The following is a 20,018-nucleotide window of genomic DNA, read 5'->3' on the forward strand; positions in this document are numbered from 1 at the left end:
TGCATTCGAATCTAGGACTTGGTTCAAACAACGAAGAAAGGGGGAAAGTCGTAGCATGAATCTAGGACTTGATTCAAAGAGGAGATAACAGGCGGAAAGTAGTAGAGACCAGATACCCAACTGGTTTCTTGGTTGAAAAGGGAAATAAAGGGAAGACGCAGTACAAACTGGATAAGGAACGGATCTATTATTGGTTGAAAAAAGGACAGAAAGTGGCGTCTGGTGGACAAGTCAACAGAGTATGTCCACGATTAGATTTGCTGCCCTCACATAGTAAAAGGTCTCCAGGATTAGATTTGCTGCCCTCACAGAGTATGAACAAACTCGGCATCACTACTTTATGCCTCCTTGTAGGTACATTGTGCTGATGCGTCCACTGTCGCATGTCCTTATACCAACTTTTTGCTATTGTTAATGTAAGGCCGCATGTAAAATGAAGCAATCACACTGGTACCTTAAGGACATGTCTAGCCAGTGTTATTGTTAATCTAATGCCTCCAGGGATATGATGCAATTAAACTGTCTTACCAATGGTACTCCTGATATTTCCCCAGTATGATAAGTAAGTTGCTTCTTTACGCTGCTGAGTGTCCTTGTGTCCCCACGGTCCCATGCCCTTAAACCAACTCTTTATCTGCTGTTGATTTACTGTATCTGGTAAACAAGCAATTCCACCATTAAAGTAATCCCATATTTGACGAATGTCATTATTGATCGTAATGCTTCCGGTAACATGAAGCATTGCTGACATTTTAAAATTTCTATTGTCCTTGCGTGATTGCCATGAACATAATTAAGATGCTTCTTTTCATTTCGTGTATGTTTCGTATCTTCTTATTGACCAACAACTGTTTTCTTTCTATCTTTTTGTGCAGACAGGGAGATCCATTTCACCTTGTTGCTATTGTGATCTATTGGTGAACTGCAAAAAACACTTTTTTGGAATGAGTGTCTTGTGCAGTTCAACTAAAATGTCACGTGGGCAACATCTCTCAATTTTGGTGGAACTGCACAAAATGGTGGTTGGAGTTTCCAAAATATCCGTCAAATTCTGCTGGTAATCTCGTGCAACATTTTATTAGCCTTTGCAAGATGAGCCGTCACTGTCACCACAATGGCACTTTATTTTAGTGGAACTGCACAAAAGGATAAGCAAATTATAGTTGCACCTTACATGAGCAAGACAGCTAACCTTAATGTTGCTCAATTTTTGTGAAACTACTAAAGAAGAACCTGCCGGCTCACGAGAGCAAGTACTTCTTGCTAGCTGAACGATGCAATCTTTGCTTCATTTCAGGTGAACTGTAGAAAAAGTCACATGAATTGAATCATTGAGTGGAGCTGCAGGTTGACTTCCACTAGTGCCAGTATTATAGTAATCATGCTCTTTATTATCTGTGTTGTGCAAACAGGAATACTCAACTACAGATGTTGTGATGGTCAAGAGCATTTGCCAAGTTCTTGGGTTGTATGACACGGCTAGCCAAGATGGATTTAATCCCGATATTCACTTTACCAAAAGGCTCTAATGTGTTGGTTATGAATCTTGCAAGCTGGGAATTAATGAGATGTGTAGGCATCTTTGTTGTACTTATTGTTTGAATCTTATTTGTTGGTTCTGAATCTTGCAAGCTGGGAATCAATGAGATGTGTAGGCATCTTTGTTGTACTTATTATTTGAATCTTATTTATTGGTTCTGAATCTTGCAAGCTGGGAAACACGGCATGATGATGCAGAGGACAGCAACCATAACAAACAGTTCAAACTTGGTAGTATTATCTGTGTGAAAGTGCGACAAATGTGCTGATCGTGTGCGTCCTGAGAATAATAATTTTAATTGTTGTGCATGTTGATCCTGTGGCACTGATAGAACGAGCCAATGCATTGCTTGTTTTAAGAATAAATTTCAATTAAAGCTAATTAAATTTAAGTAAAGTGACCACTAACACTTGTTAATACAGTACCACTACAGACCCGCTCGTGAACCGACATGTGGTCGGAATAGGTTTCTTAATGGAGGCGTTTGAATGCACCGAGGGTGCATGTTCTGCCGGGCGTGCAACAGGCGAGGGAGGGGTAGTAACTGTTGTCTGCTACCTCTTGAGCATGTGTTGGTTTTCCCTTGAAGAGGAAAGGGTGATGCAGCAAAGTAGCGTAAGTATTTCCCTCAGTTTTTGAGAACCAAGGTATCAATCCAGTAGGAGACTACACGCAAATCGCCTAGTACCTGCACAAACAATCAAGAACCTTGCAACCAACGCGATAAAGGGGTTGTCAATCCCTTCACGGCCACTTGCAAAAGTGAGATCTGTTAATATAAGATAAATATTTTTGGTATTTTTGTTGTATAGATTGGAAAAGTAAAGATTGCAAAATAAAATAGATAGTAAACTAGAATTGTAGATCGGAAACTTATATGATGTAAAGTAGACCCGGGGGCCATAGGTTTCACTAGTGGCTTCTCTCAAGATAGCATATATTACGATGGGTGAACAAATTATTGCCGAGCAATTGATAGAAAAGCGCATAGTTATGAGAATATCTAGGCATGATCATGAACATAGGCATCACGTCCGTGTCAAATAGACCGAAACGATTCTGCATCTACTACTATTACTCCACACATCGACCGCTATCCAGCATGCATCTAGAGTATTAAGTTCATAAGAACAGAGTAATGCATTAGGCAAGATGACGTGATGTAGAGGGATAAACTCAAGCAATATGATATAAACCCCATCTTTTTATCCTCGATGGAAACAATACAATACGTATCGTTTCCCTTCCTTTCACTGGGATCGAGCACCGCAAGATTGAACCCAAAGCTAAGCACTTCTCCCATTGCAAGAAAGATGAATCTAGTAGGCCAAACTAAACTGATAATTCGAAGAGACTTGCAAAGATATTAAATCGTGCATATAAGAATTCAGAGAATAATCAAGAGGTCTCTTATGATAGAATCTACTATGGTCGAGACAAGAGGTCTCTTATGTTCTGGGAGCCTATGTGCAATATTGGCAACATCACTTTTTTATCTGGCTTGCCAGGCAGGCAGCGAAGGCGTGACTCTCCGGAAGTAGTTGTTGTTCCTTTCTTTCCAAAGGCTCTAGGTAGCCACAAGGAATATATCCATGATCATTTTTCTAGGATGGCTCCTTTTCATGTGTGACATCATGTCAAGTCGGTCCCCAGTGCTCGGCCATCTGATATTGAGTTTGTTCCAGCACTCTTCACTAAACTTGCAGCGAAAGAAAAGGTGTTCAACTGTCTCCTCCACATGATCACCACAGAGCAGGCAGTCAAAGTTTGTCCCAATATTGTAATGCCTTCTTTTCAACATGTTGCATGTTTTGAGGCGATCCATTAGCAAGAACCATCCAAAGACTTTGATTTTGGGGATACTTTTGGCCTTCCAAAGTCACGTAAAAGCCTCATGAGCAACAACTTCTCGGAAGAAGAACCTGTAGTACGCAACAGGACTAACCTTGTGCCCATCCATTCATCTCCAGATAGGGACCAGCCGGTCGCCGTTGCCCAGGTATGCGTGCGGGACGAGGTTCTCGTCTACCACTGCTGTAGGGCCATCAGAGGTTCTGGAGCATTCGCCTGTTTCATCGGCAGCGCCGACTGCACCTTTGCTACAGTGGAGAGAAGGAAGAACGTGATGATTTTGCCATCTGGTGTAACAAGCTTGTCGACATCCAGAAGCAATACAAGATCATTGGCAACGGGCAGGAGAAGGACTCCATGGTTGACCTCGCCGAGACCATCATCGACCCCTGCTACGCCAACATGAAAGAAGACAACGATACCAAGGACCTGAACATGTGGGAGGTACCTCCGAATCTAGCCTACATAACCTACGCGGCTAAGGACGCATACACATGCTAGGAAATGTACAAGTGGATCTTGGACATGAGGGCGTGTCTGCTTCCCATAACCGACGAGTACACGGACAGCCGCGACGTCATGATCAAGCGAGCCAGGAAGGTCTAGATGTTGTACTTTATCAGTTTATAAGCACCTTTATCATCTGAGTATTTCATGCATTCGCCTATGTGTCATAATTATCTGTTTTGTCCGAAATATTTCTTGTAAGAACCCATTAACCTGTTTGCTTTTTAGTGGCTATTTGCTTATGTATGTTACTAGTTCACTCAGTTGCCGTGCTTTGAATCTCCTTCCTCCCAACATATTCCCCTTCTCGGGTGGACCCAGCAGGTCTCGTACACATACATATGGGATCAACCACCTATCCATTTGTATTTCTTTATTTTGTTCAATCTTTCATCCTCTTCCTATACAGCGTCTGGCGGCACTGCCGCGCACACCTCGGTGACCCATCATAGCCTATGGTGTTGGCCAGGCCATCCCTCTACTCTCACACATTGTTCGGCGGCGGCAGCTCCACCAGCCCACCCTGCACCCGAACAAGTCATCCCTCGTACTCCCCTCCGCCTGCGTCTTCCCCCGCTCCGGTTCGTTCGGTCCGAGGTCTTGACGTCGTCCTCCGCCTTGGTGCTCTCACCGCGGTGCCGCCGTCTGTCATTCCCAACATGATCAGCAAAACAAGAGGAATCGGGAGACGACTGTTCGTCGAGAGGCAAACAGTCCCGGGCCCACTAGGTCCATGGCCTAGGTTTTGTTGTTTAACATGGGCAGCCCACGACATGTTTCAACTTTCTTTGGATCCAGCAGGTATCAAGCGGCCTCTGGGCCTCCCAGCCTAGCTTGTCTATAACATCAGCAGCCCAAGTTATGTTTGTTTTTTCAAGATGACACACAGCTCAGTTCTATTTTTCTATAAGAATGCAAAACTGAACCTATGTTTTCCCTTCTATAATAGTATATATATATATCTTATTTTATTACATGTATATATATAATAGAAACAACACAAGGTTCTGTTAAACATGTCGTTCGTCCAACCATTTTATAGACCTTCCCACTTCCTCTATTTTTCGTTTTCATTAATCCTATATCTGAATTTTCTCCCACTTCCTTTTTCGATGTAATCTGAGTTTTCTCCTAGTCTTTTCCCTAGAACCAACTCAACTGTCCCACGTCTAGCCTAAATAATAATAATACCCCACATCCTATTAACTCATCAAATTAAAATGATATTTTATTTCGTAAATCAAAAGTTCTTACAAAATAATAATAATTGTTTATATATAACTTGGCAAGTTAACTCCTAGTGATTGCGTACATAAGCTTGCAAAGATTTTACTGACCATTGAAGTAATAGATGTGCAATCATGTGTTTATGTTTTTATAACATTTCTCCGTCTACCCCAACATGATATTTTCACCCAACCCAACAAGTCCGCGGATTTCGAGAAAAATCCAAATGGGCTTTAAATTATACCATAATATATAAACAGGCTACATAGATGCTACATCATTGTTTCACCTACCCCACAAAACAGACTAAAAAATGAATGGACTAGCTGACATGTGGGCCAGTAGGTCAAAGCCTAAGCACTTTCGCAAAAAATAAAAATACGAAGGTCGAAGCCTAAGCAAGGCGTTGGATTTACATCCAACGGCCGTCATTCTTCTTCAATCTCTCGTCTTCTTCCCCCAGCGTTGTCGGGACCGCCTGCTCCAGCCTCCGGCGTCTAGCTGTGCTGTTTTGCGCACCTCACAGCAAAACGCTACCCCGCCAACGGCCAGGCCATCCGTCCACTCCTCCGCACTTCCTGTTATTCTCTGCTGAGTGTAGGCCCACCCCGCACCCGGACCAGTCGAGTTTCGCACTCCTCTTCGTCTGCGACTCCACTGCCGCGTCTTCCCCATCTCCGGGGCGTTCCAGTCTTGGGCCTCGCCGTCGTCCACCGGCTTGGTGCGGGGTGTGGTCAACGTGGTCAACAAACGAGAGTCATCAGAAGATGACTATACATGGAGAGGCTGACAGTGGGGACGCACCACACCCATGGACGCATGCATGCAACTGCATCATTTTTGCACTACAAAAATGTTTTCTCCCCCTGATAGCTGGGACCCACCAGCTACATCTTCGCATGCAAAGAAGTGTGTCCTTACTACGGGAAAAAAATGATTCTTCCCCCTGACAGCTGGGACCCACCAGCTATATCTTCGCACGCAAGGAAGTGCGTCCTTATCCTCCTTGACAGCTGGGAGCCACCCAGTTGAAGCGTACGTAGCATTATCTGTGTACATACCGGTCGATCAGTCTGTCTGCCACGATGAACCAGGGCCGAGTAAGGAGCGGGAGCAGTTCAGGCAGTCCAGTCAAAACCGTGTACACGTACGTACAGCCAGATGCCAAAAAATAAGGCCACATACGTACATACGGGCGGGGTCTTGAACGCGTACTCACGCATACGTACGGCCAGGGCTCGTGTACATGGAGAGGGCAAGGACGGCAGCAACGGCGTCCTGTTCATCGGAAGCCAACCGGCTGGGTCGGACGGAGAAACTGCGTCGTGTCCATTGGGAGGAAACGGAATGCGTCCTGTCCATTGGGAGGAAACGGAATGCGTCGTGTTCATTGGGAGGCAACGGAATACGTCGTGTTCATCGGGAGCCAACCGGCTTGGACGGAACAGCCGAAACTAGGTCTGGCGTATCGCAGAACGGAGGAAATGGGCCTTCTGTTCGACCGCGTACGGTCGAAACAGGGTCCTGTTCATCGGGAAGTATCTGGCGTACCGCAGAATGGAGGAAACGGACTTGTGTTCGACCACGTACGGTAGAACGGGGTCTTGTTCATCGAGAAGGGTCTGGAGTACCGCAAAATGGAGGAAACAGACTTGTGTTCCACCGCGTACGGTCGAAACGGGGTCCTGTTGACCAGGAGGGGTGTGGTGTACCGCAAAACTGAGGAAACAGAGTAGTGTTGGAGCTCCTAGGGTCGAAACGGGTCCTGTTCATCGGGAGGGGTGTGGCGTACCGCAAAACGGGACTCCACGGGCTACTGTTCATCCACCGTCAACTTCCCCCAGCCTCCACTTGCTACTGTTCATCCACCGTCGACTTCCTCCAGCCTCCACCAGCTACTGTTCATCCACGGGGTCCTGTTCATCTAGCCTCCACCAGCTACTGTTCATCCAGCCCTACCCGGGGTCCTGTTCATCCAGCTCCACCGGCTACTGTTCAACCAGCCCTCCACGGGGTCCTGTTCAACCAGCCCCTCCACGGGGTCCTGTTCAACCAGCCCTCCACGTACGGGGTCCCTCCACCGGCTACTGTTCATCCACCCCCACACCTCCTCGATCGGGGTCCTATTCATCCAGCGGCAACGACCTCTACTACCACGGGATCCTGTTCATCCAACACCCACCGGGAACTGTTCATCAAGAGGCAGCTTCGATCGGCTTTAGTTAGGAGCAGTACCGAAGGAATCACTTAGGTTCAGTTAACAGCAAGGGATCGATCGGGGTTCAGTAACGTACCTAGTGCAATCGCTCGGGTTCAGTTAGAGCCCAACACCTCGCTCGGGTTTAGTTAGAGAGAAACGCCTCACACACACACGCGTACCTGTACAAGAGAAACGCACAAACCTCCGTGCATCGCTCGGCCCCGACCACCCACCGTAACCGGGAACTCCCCGATATTTTCCTCGCCCTTGCTTCTACCATGATTTTTTCCGTCATGGACGGCCCAAAGTATGTCATGCATGTGCGTCTCTGGCTCGCCCAGGACGAAAAGCCCATTTTCTATCATGATTTTTTGTCATAGAAGTAGGATCCCACCACATCTATGATGATACCGGGTTTTGTCACAATTATCGTCATAGAAGTATCATAAGCATGACAGAAAAAAGTTCGTTCGGCCCAAAATGTCACAGATGTGTCTTTTTTGTAGTGATGGCAACCACTTCCTACAGAAGATACCTCCAAGTGACACCCATCCTGAGACGTGTCAAGCAAGCAGGTGTGAAGCTGGCAAAACAGCCCGGTAGGGCCTGCCGGACAAGCTATGATGTGACGTCGAGCGACGCATTTAATGCACTCTGTCTGCCTGCAGAGTTAGGTATGAGAGCACTGTTTGCTATCTAATCAGTGTGTAATGACTGATTTGTCACTGTGGTGACCCCTTCATCTATAAAAGTAGGCTCATGGTAAACGGAGAAAAGGTTGGCTGGTCCAGACCATAACACACCCATACGCGCATAGCCGTTCTCGCCCCGAGGCAACCCTGCCGGGAAAACGTGTTGCGTTCACCACCATCTTTTCCACCATCAATCCACCAAAGCAGGAGTAGGGTTTTACGCCTCGCGGCGGCCAAACCTGGGTAAAAACTGCCCGTGTGATCTCTGTCGTGTTGTTCCACGCTTCTTCGCTCTTTGTGCAACGTGCTATCCCCCCGCCGAACCAGAAAGGGGCTCTTGGTCCCATAGGTGGCCGTGGTTTCCCACGACATCTTTGGTGTGCCAGGTAGGGGGATCACTTGCGCGAACACGAAAGCGTGAGCAGTGCATCATCATCATCGCCATTTTCATCATCGACGGCTCCATCGACTATGGCGCCCAAGAAGAATTCCGATGCCGCAGCTCACCCGTCCGCCTCAAAGGCTCCGCCACCCATGGTCGCCGATGCCGCGGGTATGCGGAGGCGCACAAGGATGTGGGCGTTGTGGGGGATGCGGTCGGCGCAGCTGGCGTTGTCACCACCTTAGGAGTGGGAGGCACCGGAGGAGAGCAGCATCAGCAACATCCTAGTGGTCATGCTCCACGAGATACGAACGAAGGGGTTATTCCATCTATACCTCTTCCCCTCGCCGAAGGGCACAACCACAGTGGTGGCACCCGGTCTGGGGCGAATCGCCACCCTCCGGTCGCCCCCGCTACAGGCGCGACCGCAGGGCGCGCGCCACCCCTGGAGTGGGTTGACCCTGCCACTGTGCCCAATGGAGCCACTGGCCCTCAAGCGCGTCAACTGCATAACCATGCCATCCAAGCGGCTGGTTCGCAACTGCGAGGGCGCGATGCGGTCGCCGTCGGCACCGTCAGAAGCCGGGCGACGATGCGGTCTACGTCATCATCACCAATTCCAAGCACCGCTACGGAGGCCATGGTGCGGGCCCAACTACTGTTGAGGTTGCCACCGACAGCTGATCAGATGGATGAGTAGAGAGCCACCATTCAGAGTCTGATTGGCTTCGCCGAGGCTGGGGGCTCACAACGAGAAGCGGCACGTGCTGCTAGCCATACAGAAGGGGCCACCCTCACAGTGCAATCCCTGATGAACCACAAGTATAAGTGATCTATCATAGTCCTTTCGATAAGTAAGAGTGTCAAACCCAATGAGGAGCAGAAGGAAATGGCAAGCGGTTTTTAGCAAGGTATTCTCTGCAAGCACTGAAATTATCGGTAACAGATAGTTGTATGATGAGATAATTCGTAACGGGTAACAAGTAACAAAAGTAAAGAAGGTGCACCAAGGTGGCCCAATCCTTTTTGAAGCAAAGGGAAATCCTGGACGAACTCTTATATAAAGCAAAGCGCTCCCGAGGGCACATGGGAATTATTTTCAAGTTAGTTTTCATCATGCTCATATGATTCGCGTTCGTTACTTTGATAATTTGATATGTGGGTGGACTGGTGCTTGGGTGCTGCCCTTCGTTGGACAAGCCTCCCACTTATGATTAACACCTCACGCAGGCATCCGCAACTACGAAAGAAGTATTAAGGTAAACCTAACCATAGTATGAAACATATGGATCCAAATAAGCCCCTTACGAAGCAACGCATAAACTAGGGTTTAAGCTTTTGTCACTCTAGCAACCCATCATCTACTTATTACTTCCCAATGCCTTCCCCTAGGCCCAAACAATGGTGAAGTGTCATGTAGTTGACGTTCACATAACACCACTAGATGAGAGACAACATACATCTCATCAAAATATCGAACGAATACCAAATTCACATGATTACTTATAACAAGACTTCTCCCGTGTCCTCAGGAACAAACGTAACTACTCACAAAGCATATTCATGATCAAGATCAGAGGAGTATTAATTATCATTAAGGATCTGAAAATATAATCTTGCACCATATAAACCAACTAGCATCAACTACAAGGAGTAATCAACACTACTGGCAACCCACAGGTACCAATCTGAGGTTTTGAGACAAAGATCGGATACAAGAGTTGAACTAGGGTTTGAGAGGAGATGGTGCTGGTGAAGATGTTGATGGAGATTGCCCCCCTCTCAATGAGAGGATCATTGGTGATGACGATGGCAATGATTTCCCCCTCCCGGCCGGATGTTTCCCCGGCAGAACAGCTCCGCCGGAGCCCTAGATTGGTTATGCCCAGGTTCCGCCTCAAGACGGCGGCGCTTCATCCCGAAAGCTTCCTTCTGATTTTTTCTAGGTCAAAACACACTATATAGCAGAAGATGGGTGTCGGAGGCCTGCCGGGGGCCCACTAGGACGGGGGCGTGCCATCCACTCTTGTGGCTGGCTGGTGGCCCCCCTGGGTGCTTTCTTCGCACAATATTTTTTATATATTCCAGAAATATTCTCCATGAAGTTTTAGGACTTTTGGAGTTGTGCAGAATAGGTCTCTAATATTTGCTCCTTTTCCAGTCCAGAATTCCAGCTGCCGGCTTTCTCCCTCTTCATGTAAACCTTATAAAATAAGAGAGAAAAGGCATAAGTATTGTGATATAATGTGTAATAACAGCCCATAATGCAATAAATATCAATATAAAAGCATGATGCAAAATGGACGTATCAACTCCCGCAAGCTTAGACCTCGCTTGTCCTCAAGCGAAAGCCGAAATCGAAAAATATGTCCACATGTTTAGAGATAGAGGTGTCGATAAAAAATAAAATACGGACATGAGGGCATCATGATCATCCTTAGAACAACAACATATAATGCCATATAATTTCTTATGCTAAAGTAATAATCCGTTCACAAGATAAGGTATGAATCAGAAACTTCATTGAAAACTAACAAAATATGGTCTCAGTCATTGATGCAATTGCAATTTATCATAACATAGGAAAGAATCAATTCAATAGCTTTTTATCAAGTCCACATACTCAACTATCATTTAATCTTTCACAATTGCTAACACTCACACGATATTTATGGGTTCAAAGTTTTAGTCGGACACAGAGAAAGATAGGGGCTTATAATTTCGCCTCCCAACCTTTTACCTCAAGGGTAATGTCAACAATAATACTTTGTGAAAACCTATATCCGAGTGGATATATATCCGGATCTCTCCAACACATAGTGCTTGACAAAGGAAAAAGTGTAAAAGGAAAGGTGATGATCACCATGACTCTTGTATAAGGGTAGAAGATAAAAAAATAAAAGATAGGCCCTTCGCAGAGGGAAGCAGAGGTTGTCATGCGCTTTTATGGTTGGATGCACAAAATCTTAATGCAAAAGAACATCACTTTATATTGCCGCTTGTGATAAAGACCTTTATTATGCAGTCCGTCACTTTTATTTCTTCCATATCACAAGTTTGTATAAAGCTTATTTTCTTCACACTAATAGTGAAGGAAATATGCCCTAAAGGCAATAATAAAGTTGTTATTCATATTTCCTTATATCATGATAAATGTTTATTATTCATGCTAAATTGTATTAACCGGAAACTTAGTACATGTGTGGATGCATAGACAAAACAAAATGTCCCTAGTATGCCTCTACTTGACTAGCTCGTTAATCAAAGATGGTTAAGTTTCCTAACCATAGACATGTGTTGTCATTTGATGAATGGGATCACATGATTAGAGAATGATGTGATGGACAAGACCCATCTGTTAGCTTAGCATTAATGATCGTTTAGTTTTTATTGCTATTGCTTTCTTCATGACTTATACATATTCCTCTGACTATGAGATTATGCAACTCCCGAATACCGGAGGAACACCTTGTGTGCTATAAAATGTCACAACATAACTAGGTGATTATAAAAATGCTCTACAGGTGTCTCCGAAGGTGTTTGTTGGGTAGGCATAGATCAAGATTAGAATTTCTCACTCCGAGTATTGGAGAGGTTTCTCTGGGCCCTCTCGGTAATATACATCACTTTAACCCTTGCAAGCAATGTGACAAATGAGTTAGTTGCGGGATGATGCATTACGGAACGAGTAAAGGGACTTGTCGGTAGCGAGATTGAACTAGGTATGATGATACAGACGATCAAATCTCGGGCAAATAACATACCGATGACAAAGGGAACAACGTATGTTGTTATGCGGTTTGACCGATAAAGATCTTCGTAGAATATGTACTAGCCAATAAGAGCATCCAGGTTCCGCTATTGGTTATTGACCTGAGATGTGTCTCGGTCATGTCTACATAGTTCTCGAACTCGTAGGGTCCGCGCGCTTAACGTTCGATGACTGTTTGTGTTATGAGTTATGTGATTTGATGACCGAAGTTTGTTCGGAGTCCCAGATGAGATCACGGATATGATGAGGAGTCTCGAAATGGTCGAGACATAAAGATTGATATATTGGACGATGTTATTCGGACACTGGATGAGTTTCGAGAGGTACCGGATAATTATCGGAGTGCCGGAGGGTTATCGGAACCCCCGGGTGAACTAATGGGCCTTGATGGGCCTTAGTGCGGAGAGAGAAGGGCCACAAGGGGGCCGCCCACGCCCCCCCCCCTTTGGTCCGAATTGGAATAGGGGAAGGGGCGGCACCCCCTTTTCCTTCCCTTCCCCCTCTCCCTTCCTTCTTCCCCCTTTCCTCCAAGTGGAATCCTACTAGGACTTGGAGTCCTAGTAGGACTCCCCTCTCCTGGCTACAGGAGCCGGCCGGCCTCCCCCTCCCCTCCTTTATATACGGGGGCAAGGGGCACCCTAGAACACACAAGTTTCTCTTAACCATGTGCGGTGCCCCCCTCCACAGTTACACACCTCAGTCATATCGCCGTAGTACTTAGGCGAAGCCCTGCGCTAGTAACTTCATCATCACCGTCGCCACGCCGTCGTGCTAACGGAACTCTCCCTCGGCCTCAACTAGATCAAGTGCTCGAGGGACGCCATCGAGCTGAACGTGTGCTGAACGCGGATGTGCCGTACGTTCGATGCTTGGATCGGTTGGATCGCGAAGACGTTCGACTACATCAACCGCGTTACTAAACGCTTCTGCTTTCGGTCTACGAGGGTACGTGGACACACTCTCCCCTCTCGTTGCTATGCATCTCCTAGATAGATCTTGCGTTATCGTAGGAAAAAATTTGAAATACTGCGTTCCCCAATAGTGGTATCAGAGCCAGGTTTATGCGTAAATGTTATACGCACGAGTAGAACACAATGAGTTGTGGACGATAATAGTCATACTGCTTACCAGCAACGTCTTACTTTGATTCTGCGGTATTGTTGGATGAAGCGGCCTGGACCAACATTACATGACCGCGTTCATGAGACTGGTTCTACCGACGTGCTTCGCACACAGGTGGCTAGCGGTTGTCTGTTTCTCCAACTTTAGTTGAATCGAGTTTGACTATGCCTGGTTCTTGTTGAAGGTTAAAACAGCACACTTGACGAAAAATCATTGTGGTTTTGATGCATTGGTAAGAACGGTTCTTGCTAGAAGCCCGTGGCAGCCACGTAAAACTTGCAAAAACAAAGTAGAGGACGTCTAACTTGTTTTTGCAGGGCATGATGTGATGTGATATGGTCAAGACGTGATGATATATAAATTGTTGTATGAGATGATCATGTTTTGTAGATGTTATCGGCAACTGACAGGAGCCTTATGGTTGTCGCTTTATTGTATGAAATGCAATCGCCATGTAATTGCTTTACTTTATCACTAAGCGGTAGCAATAGTCGTAGAAGCAATAGTTGGCGAGACGACAACGATGCTATGATGGAGATCAAGGTGTCAAGCCGATGACTGATACGTCTCCAACATATCTATAATTTTTTATTGCTCCATGCTATTATATATTCTGTTTTGGATGTTTAATGGGCTTATTTATACACTTATATATTATTTTTGTGATTAACCTATTAACCCAAGGCCGAGTGCAAATTGTTGTTTTTTGCCTATTTCAGTGTTTCGCAGAAAAGGAATATCAAACGGAGTCCAAACGGAATGAAACCTTCGGGAGCATGATTTTTGGAACAAACGTGATCCAGAGGACTTGGAGTGGATGTCAAGCAATCAACGAGGAAGCCATGAGGCAGGGGGTGTGCCTACCCCCTGGGCGCGCCCTCCACCCTCGTGGGCCCCTCGTAGCTCCACCGACCTACTTCTTCCTCCTATATATACCTACGTACCCCCAAACCATCGAGGAGCACCACAAAAACCAAATTCCATCGCCGCAACCTTCTGTACCCGCGAGATCCCATCTTGGGGCCTTTTTCGGCGCTCCGTCGAAGGGGGAATCGATCACGGAGGGCTTCTGCATCAACACCATAGCCTCTCCGATGATGTGTGAGTAGTGTACCACAGACCATCGGGTCCATAGTTATTAGCTAGATGGCTTCTTCTCTCTCTTTGGATCTCAATACAAAGTTCTCCTCGATCTTCTTGGAGATCTATTTGATGTAACTCTTTTTGCGGTGTGTTTGTCGAGATCCGATGAATTGTGGGTTTATGATCAAGATTCTATATGAAAAATATTTGAATCTTCTCTGAATTCTTTTATGTATGATTGGTTATCTTTGCAAGTCTCTTCGAATTATCAGTTTGGTTTGGCCTACTAGATTGATTTTCTTGCAATGGGAGAAGTGCTTAGCTTTGGGTTCAATCATGCGGTGCTCGATCCCAGTGACAGTAGGGGAAACGACACGTATTGTATTGTTGCCATTGAGGATAAAAAGATGTGGTTTATATCATATTGCATGAGTTTATCCCTCTACATCATGTCATCTTACCTAATTTGTTACTCTGTTCTTATGAACTTAATACTCTAGATGCAAGCTGGATAGCGGTCGATGTGTGGAGTAATAGTAGTAGATGCAGGCAGGAGTCGGTCTACTTGTCGCGGACGTGATGCCTATATACATGATCATGCCTAGATATTCTCATAATTATGCACTTTTCTATCAATTGCTTGACAGTAATTCGTTCACCCACCGTAAATACTTATGCTCTTGAGAGAAGCCACTAGTGAAACCTATGGCCCCCAGGTCTATTTTCCATCATATAAGTTTTCAATCTATTTTTACTTTGCAATCTTTACTTTTAATCTTTATCATAAAAATACCAAAAATATTGTCATCTCTATCAGATCTCACTTTTGCAAGTGGTCATGAAGGGATTGACAACCCCTTTATCGCGTTGGTTGCAAGGTTCTTATTTGTTTGTGTAGGTACGAGGGACTTGCGTGTGGCCTCCTACTGGATTGATACCTTGGTTCTCAAAAACTGAGGGAAATACTTACGCTACTTTGCTGCATCACCCTTTCCTCTTCAAGGGAAAACCAACGCAGTGCTCAAGAGGTAGCAATGACAATGGTGATCATGACGGTGCTTTGGAGATGGAAATCAAAGGCACAAGATGATGATGGCCATATCATATCACTTCTTTTGATTGCATGTGATGTTTATCTTTTATGCACCTTATTTTGCTTAGTACGGCGGTAGCATTATAAGATGATCTCTCACTAAATTTCAAGGTATAAGTGTTCTCCCTGAGTATGCACTGTTGCTACAATTTGTCGTGCCGAGACACCGCGTGATGATCGGGTGTGATAAGCTCTACGTTCACATACAACGGGTGCAAGCCAGTTTTGCACACGCAGAATACTCGGGTTAAACTGGACGAGCCTAGCATATGCAGATATGGCCTCGGAAGAATGAGACCGAAAGGTCGAACATGAATCATATAGTAGATATGATCAACATAGTGATGTTCACCAAAAATATTATCATCCCTATCATATCTCACTTTTGCAAGTGGCCGTGAAGGGATTGACAACCCCTTTATCGCGTTGGTTGCAAGGTTCTTATTTGTTTGTGTACGTACGAGGGACTTGCGTGTGGTCTCCTACTGGATTGATACCTTGGTTCTCAAAAACTGAGGGAAATACTTACGCTACTTTGCTGCATCACCCTTTCCTCTTCAAGGGAAAACCAATGTAGTGCTCAAGAGGTAGCAAGAAGGATTTCTGGCGCCGTTGCCGGGGAGGTGTGCACCAAGTCAAGTCAAGATTTGATTTCCCGTCAACAAGCCATTTCTGGCGCCGTTGCCGGGGAGTCTACGCACAAGTCAAGACATACCAAGTACCCATCACAAACTCTTATCCCTCGCATTACATTATTTGCCATTTGCCTCTCTTTTTCCTCTCCCCCACTTCACCTTGTCGTTTTATTCGCCCTCTCTTTCCGTTCACCTTTTTTTCGCTTGCTTCTTGTTTGGTTGTGTGTTGGATTGATTGCTTGTCATGATGGCTCAAGATAATACTAAATTGTGTGACTTTGCCACTACCAACAACAATGATTTTCTTAGCACTCCGATTGCTCCTCTTGCCAATGCTGAATCTTGTGAAATTAATGCTGCTTTGCTGAATCTTGTCATGAAACATCAATTCGTCGGCCTTCCTAGTGAAGATGCCGCTACCCATCTAAATAGCTTTGTTGATTTGTGTGATATGCAAAAGAAGAAATATGTGGACAATGATATTGTCAAATTGAAGCTATTTCCTTTCTCGCTTAGAGATTGTGCTAAAACTTGGTTTTCGTCTTTGCCTAAAAATAGTATTGATTCTTGGAATAAGTGCAAAGATGCTTTTATCTCTAAGTATTTTCCTCCCGCTAAGATCATCTCTCTTAGAAACGATATTATGAACTTTAAGCAACTTGATCACGAACATGTTGCACAAGCTTGGGAGAGAATGAAATTAATGATACGTAATTGCCCTACACATGGTTTGAATTTATGGATGATTATACAAAAAATTTATGCCGGATTGAATTTTGCTTCTAGAAATCTTTTAGATTCGGCCGCGGGAGGCACTTTTATGGAAATCACTTTAGGATAAGAAACTAAACTCCTAGATAATATTATGGTTAATTATTCTCAATGGCACACTAAAAGATCTACTAGTAAAAAGGTGCATGCAATTGAAGAAATTAATGTTTTGAGTGGAAAGATGGATGAACTTATGAAATTGTTGCTAATAAGAGTGTTTCTTCTGATCCCAATGATATGCCTTTGTCTACTTTGATTGAGAATAATAATGAATCTATGGACGTGAATTTTGTTGGTAGGAACAATTTTGGTAACAACGCTTATAGAGGAAACTTTAATGCTAGGCCGTATCCTAGTAATTCCTCTAATAATTATGGTAATTCCTACAACAACTCTTATGGGAATTTTAACAAGATACCCTATGATTTTGAGACTGGTGTTAAGGAATTCATGATTTCTCAAAAGAATTTCAATGCTTTGCTTGAAGAAAAACTGCCTAAGATTGATGAATTGGCTAGGAACGTGGATAGAATTTCTCTTGATGTTGACTCTTTGAAACTTATATCTATTCCACCTAAGCATGATATCAATGAGTCTCTCAAAGCCATGAGAATTCCCATTGATGAGTGCAAAGAAAGAACCGCTAGGATGTGTGCTAAAAAAGATTGCTTTGTGAAAGCGTGTTCTTCTAGTTTTCATGATAATAATGATGAAGATCTAAAAGTGATTGATGTGTCTCCTATTAAATCTTGTTTTGCAATATGAATCTTGATAATGACGGGACTGGAGATGAGTCAACTTTAGTTAAAAGGCGTCCAAATGATTCGGAGTTTTTAGATCTTGATGCAAAAATTGGTAAAAGTGGGATTGAAGAGGTCAAAACTTTAGATAGCAATGAACCCACTATCTTGGATTTAAAGGAATTTAAGTATGAAAATTGCTCTTTGATAGATTTTATTTCCTTGTTGCAATCCGTGCTAAATTCTCCGCATGCTTATAGTCAAAATAAGGCTTTTACTAAACATATCGTTGATGCGTTAATGCAATCTTATGAAGAAAAGCTTGAATTGGAAGTTTCTATCCCTAGAAAACTTTATGATGAGTGGGAACCTACTATTAAAATTAAAATTAAAGATCATGAATGCTATGCTTTGTGTGATTTGGGTTCTAGTGTTTCCCCGATTCCAAAAACTTTGTGTGATATGTTGGGTTTCCGTGACTTTGATGATTGTTCTTTAAACTTGCACCTTGCGGATTCCACAATTAAGAAACCTATGGGAAGAATTAATGATGTTCTCATTGTTGCAAATAGGAATTATGTGCTCGTAGATTTCATTGTTCTTGATATAGATTGCAATCCTTCATGTCCTATTATTCTTGGTAGACCTTTCCTTAGAACAATTGGTGCAATTATTGATATGAAGGAAGGAAATATTAGATTCCAATTTCCGTTAAGGAAAGGCATGGAACACTTTCCTATAAATAAAATAAAATTACCTTATGAATCTATCATGAGAGCCACCTATGGATTGCATCCCAAAGATGGCAATACCTAGATCTATCCTTGCCTTTATGCCTAGCTAGGGGCATTAAACGATAGCGCTTGTTGGGAGGCAACCCAATGTTATTTTAATTTTTTTCTTTTTGGTTATGTTTAGGAATAATCCATCTAGATTCTGTTTAGATGTGGTTTTGTGTTTTAATTAGTGTTTGTGCCAAGTAGAACCTTTGGGAAGACTTGGGGAAAGTCTTTGCGATCTTGTTGTAAAAAACAGAAACTTTAGCGCTCACGAGATTAGCTACAACTTTTTACTGGAGAGTGTTATTTAGTTGATTATTTTTTAAGATGATTAATAGATAAATTCCTCACGTCCAGAAATTTATTTTAGAATTTTTGGAGTTCCAGAAGTTTGCATTAGTTACAGATTACTACAGACTATTCTGTTTTTGACAGATTCTGTTTTCGCGTGTTGTTTGCTTATTTTGATGAATCTATGGCTAGTAATGGAGTTTATGAACCATAGAAAAGTTGGAATACAGTAGGTTTAACACCAATATAAATAAAGAATGAGTTCATTACAGTACCTTGAAGTGGTGTTTTGTTTTCTTTCGCTCACGGAGCTCACGACATTTTCTGTTAAGTTTTGTGTTGTGAAGTTTTCAAGTTTTGGGTAAAGATTTGATGGATTATGGAACAAGGAGTGGCAAGAGCCTAAGATTGGGGATGCCCAAGGCACCCCAAGGTAAAATCTAAGGACACCAAAAAGCCTAAGCTTGGGGATGCCCCGGAAGGCATCCCCTCTTTTGTCTTCGTCCATCGGTAACTTAATTTGGAGCTATATTTTTATTCACCACATGATATGTGTTTTGCTTGGAGCGTCTTGTATGATTTGAGTCTTTGATTTTTAGTTCACCACAATCATCCTTTCTTTACACACCTTTTGCGAGAGACACACATTATTCGGAATTTATTAGAATACTCTATGTGCTTCACTTATATCTTTTGAGTTAAACAATTTTGCTCTAGTGCTTCACTTATACCTTTTAGAGCACGGTGGTGGTTATATTTTATAGAAATTATTGATCTCTCATGCTTCACTTATATTATTTTGAGAGTCCTTTAAAACAGCATGGTAATTTGCTTTGGTTATAAAATTAGTCCTAATATGATAGGCATCCAAGATAAAAACTTTTAAGTGCATTAAATACTAAGAGAAGTTTGATACTTGATAGTTGTTTTGAGATATAAAGGTGGTAATATTAAAGTTGTGCTAGTTGAGTAGTTGTGAATTTGAGAAATACTTGTGTTGAAGTTTGCAAGTCCCGTAGCATGCACGTATGGTAAACGTTGTGTGACAAATTTGAAAGATGAGGTGTTCTTTGATTGTCATCCTTATGAGTGGCGGTCGGGGACGAGCGATGGTCTTTTCCTACCAATCTATCCCCCTAGGAGCATGCGCGTAGTGCTTGGTTTTTGATGACTTGTAGATTTTTGCAATAAGTATGTGAGTTCTTTATGACTAATGTTGAGTCCATGTATTATACGCACTCTCAACCTTCCATCATTGCTAGCCTCTTCGGTACCGTGCATTGCCCTTTCTCACCTTGAGAGTTGGTGTAAACTTCGCCGGTGCATCCAAACC

This window comes from Triticum aestivum, chromosome 7D, assembly GCF_018294505.1.
Source record: "Triticum aestivum cultivar Chinese Spring chromosome 7D, IWGSC CS RefSeq v2.1, whole genome shotgun sequence".
Classification (NCBI taxonomy): Eukaryota; Viridiplantae; Streptophyta; class Magnoliopsida; order Poales; family Poaceae; genus Triticum; species Triticum aestivum.